Source organism: Lepisosteus platostomus, unplaced genomic scaffold (genome assembly GCF_059453375.1).
Source record: "Lepisosteus platostomus isolate fLepPlt1 unplaced genomic scaffold, fLepPlt1.hap1 Scaffold_99_H1, whole genome shotgun sequence".
In the NCBI taxonomy this organism is placed as follows: Eukaryota; Metazoa; Chordata; class Actinopteri; order Semionotiformes; family Lepisosteidae; genus Lepisosteus; species Lepisosteus platostomus.
This window is the reverse complement of record NW_028291711.1, coordinates 2,619-10,698: the sequence shown is the minus strand read 5'-3', so window position 1 is coordinate 10,698 and position 8,080 is coordinate 2,619. Positions and strand designations below refer to the sequence as shown.

General features: G+C 38.9%; 3 non-coding genes across 3 annotated transcripts; all 3 read right to left on the bottom strand.

Moving 5' to 3' along the window:
- Positions 1 to 1,121: 1,121 nt before the first annotated feature.
- trnal-caa (transfer RNA leucine (anticodon CAA)) lies at positions 1,122 to 1,234 on the bottom strand. Its single transcript has 2 exons — positions 1,197 to 1,234; positions 1,122 to 1,167 (listed from the first exon to the last, which is right to left on the bottom strand). It is a non-coding gene; the product is annotated as a tRNA-Leu (tRNA).
- Positions 1,235 to 3,992: 2,758 nt separating this feature from the next.
- trnal-caa (transfer RNA leucine (anticodon CAA)) lies at positions 3,993 to 4,105 on the bottom strand. The gene is made up of 2 exons: positions 4,068 to 4,105; positions 3,993 to 4,038 (listed from the first exon to the last, which is right to left on the bottom strand). It is a non-coding gene; the product is annotated as a tRNA-Leu (tRNA).
- A 2,760-nt stretch (positions 4,106 to 6,865) lies between these two features.
- On the bottom strand, positions 6,866 to 6,978 carry trnal-caa (transfer RNA leucine (anticodon CAA)). The gene is made up of 2 exons: positions 6,941 to 6,978; positions 6,866 to 6,911 (listed from the first exon to the last, which is right to left on the bottom strand). It is a non-coding gene; the product is annotated as a tRNA-Leu (tRNA).
- Positions 6,979 to 8,080: the final 1,102 nt, after the last annotated feature.

Sequence of the window (8,080 nt, the reverse complement as noted above, 5' to 3'; positions counted from 1 at the left end):
CATATTTCAGTTAAGCCTTTTTTTCTGTAGTAATTTCATTTGATATTAAAATTAGTCCTGATTTACAATTTTTGGACATGGTTCATCTAAAGAATTTTGTAATAAGTTTCAGTTTCAGTTTAATCGTGCCCAGAAGCTACCAAAACTTGTAATGTTCACATAATGTGTAATGCAAAAGCAGCAGTTGGGGTGGGAAACAAAAGGCATTTCTTGGTATGAATCCTTAAACTTCATAGATGGCGTTCTAGGACTTCTCGCTTCAGATAAACCTGTCAATACATCATAGATTTCTACTCAATCAATATCAGCAGTGTTATCACTACCGAACACTAAATATAGATCCTGGCAATAATTCATGAGTTGTTTGTTAGAAAATTGTTTATGTTTTTTTTTAAACATATTTTCAATACCAGACAAAAAGTAGAAAGTTTCAATTTCATGCAACTGATGAAATCTCTCTTCGATGGAAGTTATAAGTACAGTACATCCAAAATACTGCGGAATCAATCAAATGTACATATTTCTTGTGGATCCAGAAGATCATTTTGAGACTCAAAACATGCCTGTCTTTTCTTTTTTCGAGGACGAAGGAGTAGCAGCAGGAGTAGCAGTAATGGCAAGAACGTTTTTAGAATTCAGCACTTCTCATTTCTAATGCAGAGCCATCGACTCGGAAAGTACCGCCCGCGATAAAAGAAATTGCAGAATTGGTCTGTTCATGCTGCCTACACGCTTTGAATTGCTGGCATTTTCTGCAAGCATTCCTTTTTGAGGGTTCATGAAATTCCTCACATTTGAGCCAACACTAAAATATTTCATTCGGGGTCGCCTAATTCATAGTGCCAACCGAATCTACAGGGGAATGCTGTGGCACATGAAGCCGTTTGTTATTCTGTTGTGAGGTGTGAGGGGCGGAATGCAAATCGAGTTGGAGAAAAGAAAATGAAACAGGAGTGACTTCTTGAGCTACGAATTCCAAAAAGTATGAAAACCTGTCATTTTAACAGTGCAGAATACTCACAAATTGCACTGAGTTGCTTGCTTTCTTCTGCTGCTTTTATATTTCAGTCATTCACTGTCAGCTAGCACTGGAACAATTCAAGAGAGGTAAAAACGGAAGCTGTCAGGAGTGGGATTTGAACCCACGCCTCCATTTGGAGACCAGAACACCCAAGCCAGCTGGAAAGACACATGTCCTTGAGTCTGGCGCCTTAGACCACTCGGCCACCCTGACAAACACAAGCAAGTGGTGTGCTGAATGCACCAGTAGTTGACTAAACTGAGTTTCTTCCCTGAAATTATTTGCTTGCGAAGAGCCAAGTTGCCTTGAATTGATCTTGGAAATCAAATATACGGATGGATTGTTATTCGGTTGTGAGTTTTGAGGGGCGTATTATAAATTGAGTTGGTGAAAAGGCGCTTTTTGTTAGTCTGTCGGGAGGCTGCACAAGGTGTTTAGAGGGAGAACTTCTAAAAGGCAGGCTCTCTATGTTTAACATCAAGAAAGATTTTTTTTCTCAATGGAAATGCTCTTTGGCGCTTTCAGCTTTACGTAGGGAACAACGTCTGCCGAGACCACTTTTGAGCCAGTGCAAATGGTAATGTGCCACCAAGTACATTTAATATTGGCTGTGGTAGCGAGCTGCTTTTGTTTGTGAAGCTTTTACTTCTTTAAGCTGAATCATCGGCAGGAGTAGCTTATTAAATCTTTGCTCATTGCGCTCCATCAGAAATACCTTGTCCATGTTCAAAAGAGATGAGGGGATTTACTTCATGCTTTCACATGGCATACCTTACACGAAAGATTTAAATGGGGAATTGATTGTGCTTCTTGATGTTGTTCCTGTGGTTGCCTTGGTTACAATGGTGAACGTTCTTCCACGTTCTGCTAGAGTATCCACTGGGTGGGCTTTATCAATTGGCTCGGATAGGTCATCAGTGCTCCGTCTCCAGAAAAATAATCAGCACTGTCTTTTTTCTGTGCGCATGACCGTCTTTTAAAACATATAAAATCACGAGTTCATTGATTTCTCCAAATAACAACAATACATTTTAACCCTTCAATCCAATAGTTTTACTCCAAGTAAAAAGCAGCGCAATATATAGAAAGATGACATTCAAAGATTTCAACGTTCTTATTGGATTGCCTGTATGCAGATATCACTCAGAATTGCTAATATGATTTTAATTCAGTTTTTCTCTACTACTTTCAGAGTCTTTTATTGACCTTGCTGAAGCAGAGAAGTGACATAATCACAAATGCAACCGGTTGTGCAGCTGTTTCTGGTTAATAATGATTAATGCGAAAAAAAAACCAGCTCCTTGCATTAAGAGTCCTCCCTCTGGATTCCTCTGAAAGCTGCGCGAATTACTCACTGCGTGTCCTGTACTGTGTAGCACAGTGACAAGAACGCCTTGAGTTTTTTTCCGTATGTGAAGGAAAATGCAAAAGAGCATGAAAAGTATTGATGGTATAAAATATCCATGGTACAACTCGAGAAAGAACTGAAGGACAAAACAATGACATTTGATGATTACAAGAGAAACACAACCGTCCGAACATGGGCTTGGATCCTGACCGCTTGCGTTAAAAGACAAAGCAAAGGATATAACCTGTAAATGTCTTCATGTCTTACAGTTTATGAAATAACACAATTTCTTACTTTCTTGATAATTTCTTACTATTGATAGATGCTTTTTTAAATTTTAACAGAATCACAATTACAAACAAATGGGGTTAAACTGTTATTCACATACTCTAACGAAGAGAAACGTTAGTGTCTTCCGGTGTGTGAGCCCATCTCTCAAAAAATAAAAAAATAAGTTCTATAAATTGAATTGTTCTATTTTTCAGGCTTGCATAGTCTTATTCATATTTCAGTTAAGCCTTTTCCTCTCTAGTGATTTCATTTGATATTAAAATTAGTCCTGATTTACAATTTTTGGACATGGTTCATCTTAAAGAATTTTGTAATAAGTTTCAGTTTAGGAAAATCGTGCCCAGAAGCTACCAAAACTGGTAATGTTCACATAATGTGTAAAGCAAAAGCAGCAGTTGGGGTGGGAAACAAAAGGCATTTCTTGGTATGAATCCTTAAACTTCATAGATGGCGTTCTAGGACTTCTCGCTTCAGATAAAGCTGTCAATACATCATAGATTTCTACTCAATCAATATCAGCAGTGTTATCACTACCGAACGCTAAATATAGATCCTGGCAATAATTCATGAGTTGTTTGTTAGAAAATTGTTCATCGTTTTTTTTAAACATATTTTCAATACCAGACAAAAAGTCGAAAGTTTCAATTTCATGCAACTGATGAAGTCTCTCTTCGATGGAAGTTATAAGTACAGTACATCCAAAATACTGCGGAATCAATCAAATTTACATGTTTCTTGTGGATCCAGAAGATCATTTTGAGACTCGAAACATGCCTGTCTTTTCTTTTTTCGAGGATGAAGGAGTAGCAGCAGGAGTAGCAGTAATGGCAAGAACGTGTTTAGAGTTCAGCACTTCTCATTTCTAATGCAGAGCCATCGACTCGGAAAGCACCGCCCGCGATAAAAGAAATTGCAGAATTGGTCTGTTCATGCTGCCTACACGCTTTGAATTGCTGGCATTTTCTGCAAGCATTCCTTTTTGAGGGTTCATGAAATTCCTCACATTTGAGCCAACACTAAAATATTTCATTCGGGGTCGCCTAATTCATAGTGCAAACCGAATCTACAGGGGAATGCTGTGGCACATGAAGCCGTTTGTTATTCTGTTGTGAGGTGTGAGGGGCGGAATGCAAATCGAGTTGGTGAATAGAAAATGGAACAGGAGTCACTTCTTGAGCTACGAATTCCAAAAAGTATGAAAACCTGTCATTTTAACAGTACAGAATACTCACAAATTGCACTGAGTTGCTTGCTTTCTTCTGCTGCTTTTATATTTCAGTCATTCACTGTCAGCTAGCACTGGAACAATTCAAGAGAGGTAAAAACGGAAGCTGTCAGGAGTGGGATTTGAACCCACGCCTCCATTTGGAGACCAGAACACCCAAGCCAGCTGGAAAGACACATGTCCTTGAGTCTGGTGCCTTAGACCACTCGGCCACCCTGACAAGCACAAGCAAGTGGTGTGCTGAATGCACCAGTAGTTGACTAAACTGAGTTTCTTCCCTGAAATTATTTGCTTGCGAAGACCCAAGTTGCCTTGAATGGATCTTGGAAATCAAATATACGGATGGATTGTTATTCGGTTGTGAGTTTTGAGGGGCGTATTATAAATTGAGTTGGTGAAAAGGCGCTTTTTGTTAGTCTGTCGGGAGGCTGCACAAGGTGTTTAGAGGGAGAACTTCTAAAAGGCAGGCTCTCTATGTTTAACATCAAGAAAGATTTTTTTTTCTCAATGGAAATGCTCTTTGGCGCTTTCAGCTTTACGTAGGGAACAACGTCTGCCGAGACCACTTTTGAGCCAGTGCAAATGGTAATGTGCCACCAAGTACATTTAATATTGGCTGTGGTAGCGAGCTGCTTTTGTTTGTGAAGCTTTTACTTCTTTAAGCTGAATCATCGGCAGGAGTAGCTTATTAAATCTTTGCTCATTGCGCTCCATCAGAAATACCTTGTCCATGTTCAAAAGAGATCAGGGGATTTACTTCATGCTTTCACATGGCATACCTTACACGAAAGATTTAAATGGGGAATTGATTGCGCTTCTTGATGTTGTTCCTGTGGTTGCCTTGGTTACAGTGGTGAACGTTCTTCCACGTTCTGCTAGAGTATCCACTGGGTGGGCTTTATCAATTGGCTCGGATAGGTCATCAGTGCTCCGTCTCCAGAAAAATAATCAGCACTGTCTTTTTTCTGTGCGCATGACCGTCTTTTAAAACATATAAAATCACGAGTTCATTGATTTCTCCAAATAACAACAATACATTTTAACCCTTCAATCCAATAGTTTTACTCCAAGTAAAAAGCAGCGCAATATATAGAAAGATGACATTCAAAGATTTCAACGTTCTTATTGGATTGCCTGTATGCAGATATCACTCAGAATTGCTAATATGATTTTAATTCAGTTTTTCTCTACTACTTTCAGAGTCTTTTATTGACCTTGCTGAAGCAGAGAAGTGACATAATCACAAATGCAACCGGTTGTGCAGCTGTTTCTGGTTAATAATGATTAATGCGAAAAAAAAACCAGCTCCTTGCATTAAGAGTCCTCCCTCTGGATTCCTCTGAAAGCTGCGCGAATTACTCACTGCGTGTCCTGTACTGTGTAGCACAGTGACAAGAACGCCTTGAGTTTTTTTCCGTATGTGAAGGAAAATGCAAAAGAGCATGAAAAGTATTGATGGTATAAAATATCCATGGTACAACTCGAGAAAGAACTGAAGGACAAAACAATGACATTTGATGATTACAAGAGAAACACAACCGTCCGAACATGGGCTTGGATCCTGACCGCTTGCGTTAAAAGACAAAGCAAAGGATATAACCTGTAAATGTCTTCATGTCTTACAGTTTATGAAATAACACAATTTCTTACTTTCTTGATAATTTCTTACTATTGATAGATGCTTTTTTAAATTTTAACAGAATCACAATTACAAACAAATGGGGTTAAACTGTTATTCACATACTCTAACGAAGAGAAACGTTAGTGTCTTCCGGTGTGTGAGCCCATCTCTCAAAAAATAAAAAAATAAGTTCTATAAATTGAATTGTTCTATTTTTCAGGCTTGCATAGTCTTATTCATATTTCAGTTAAGCCTTTTCCTCTCTAGTGATTTCATTTGATATTAAAATTAGTCCTGATTTACAATTTTTGGACATGGTTCATCTTAAAGAATTTTGTAATAAGTTTCAGTTTAGGAAAATCGTGCCCAGAAGCTACCAAAACTGGTAATGTTCACATAATGTGTAAAGCAAAAGCAGCAGTTGGGGTGGGAAACAAAAGGCATTTCTTGGTATGAATCCTTAAACTTCATAGATGGCGTTCTAGGACTTCTCGCTTCAGATAAAGCTGTCAATACATCATAGATTTCTACTCAATCAATATCAGCAGTGTTATCACTACCGAACGCTAAATATAGATCCTGGCAATAATTCATGAGTTGTTTGTTAGAAAATTGTTCATGGTTTTTTTTAAACATATTTTCAATACCAGACAAAAAGTCGAAAGTTTCAATTTCATGCAACTGATGAAGTCTCTCTTCGATGGAAGTTATAAGTACAGTACATCCAAAATACTGCGGAATCAATCAAATTTACATGTTTCTTGTGGATCCAGAAGATCATTTTGAGACTCAAAACATGCCTGTCTTTTCTTTTTTCGAGGACGAAGGAGTAGCAGCAGGAGTAGCAGTAATGGCAAGAACGTGTTTAGAGTTCAGCACTTCTCATTTCTAATGCAGAGCCATCGACTCGGAAAGCACCGCCCACGATAAAAGAAATTGCAGAATTGGTCTGTTCATGCTGCCTACACGCTTTGAATTGCTGGCATTTTCTGCAAGCATTCCTTTTTGAGGGTTCATGAAATTCCTCACATTTGAGCCAACACTAAAATATTTCATTCGGGGTCGCCTAATTCATAGTGCAAACCGAATCTACAGGGGAATGCTGTGGCACATGAAGCCGTTTGTTATTCTGTTGTGAGGTGTGAGGGGCGGAATGCAAATCGAGTTGGTGAATAGAAAATGGAACAGGAGTCACTTCTTGAGCTACGAATTCCAAAAAGTATGAAAACCTGTCATTTTAACAGTACAGAATACTCACAAATTGCACTGAGTTGCTTGCTTTCTTCTGCTGCTTTTATATTTCAGTCATTCACTGTCAGCTAGCACTGGAACAATTCAAGAGAGGTAAAAAACGGAAGCTGTCAGGAGTGGGATTTGAACCCACGCCTCCATTTGGAGACCAGAACACCCAAGCCAGCTGGAAAGACACATGTCCTTGAGTCTGGCGCCTTAGACCACTCGGCCACCCTGACAAGCGAAAGCAAGTGGTGTGCTGAATGCACCAGTAGTTGACTAAACTGAGTTTCTTCCCTGAAATTATTTGCTTGCGAAGACCCAAGTTGCCTTGAATGGATCTTGGAAATCAAATATACGGATGGATTGTTATTCGGTTGTGAGTTTTGAGGGGCGTATTATAAATTGAGTTGGTGAAAAGGCGCTTTTTGTTAGTCTGTCGGGAGGCTGCACAAGGTGTTTAGAGGGAGAACTTCTAAAAGGCAGGCTCTCTATGTTTAACATCAAGAAAGATTTTTTTTTCTCAATGGAAATGCTCTTTGGCGCTTTCAGCTTTACGTAGGGAACAACGTCTGCCGAGACCACTTTTGAGCCAGTGCAAATGGTAATGTGCCACCAAGTACATTTAATATTGGCTGTGGTAGCGAGCTGCTTTTGTTTGTGAAGCTTTTACTTCTTTAAGCTGAATCATCGGCAGGAGTAGCTTATTAAATCTTTGCTCATTGCGCTCCATCAGAAATACCTTGTCCGTGTTCAAAAGAGATGAGGGGATTTACTTCATGCTTTCACATGGCATACCTTACACGAAAGATTTAAATGGGGAATTGATTGTGCTTCTTGATGTTGTTCCTGTGGTTGCCTTGGTTACAATGGTGAACGTTCTTCCACGTTCTGCTAGAGTATCCACTGGGTGGGCTTTATCAATTGGCTCGGATAGGTCATCAGTGCTCCGTCTCCAGAAAATTTAATCAGCACTGTCTTTTTTCTGTGCGCATGACGGTCTTTTAAAACATATAAAATCATGAGTTCATTGATTTCTCCAAATAACAACAATACATTTTAACCCTTCAATCCAATAGTTTTACTCCAAGTAAAAAGCAGCGCAATATATAGAGAGATGATATTCAAAGATTTCAACGTTCTTATTGGATTGCCTGTATGCAGATATCGCTCAGAATTGCTAATATGATTTTAATTCAGTTTTTCTCTACTACTTTCAGAGTCTTTTATTGACCTTGGTGAAGCAGAGAAGTGACAATCACAAATGCGACCAGTTGTGCAGCTGTTTCTGGTTAATAATGATTAATGCGAAATAAAAAACAGCTTGCATTAAGAGCAAGA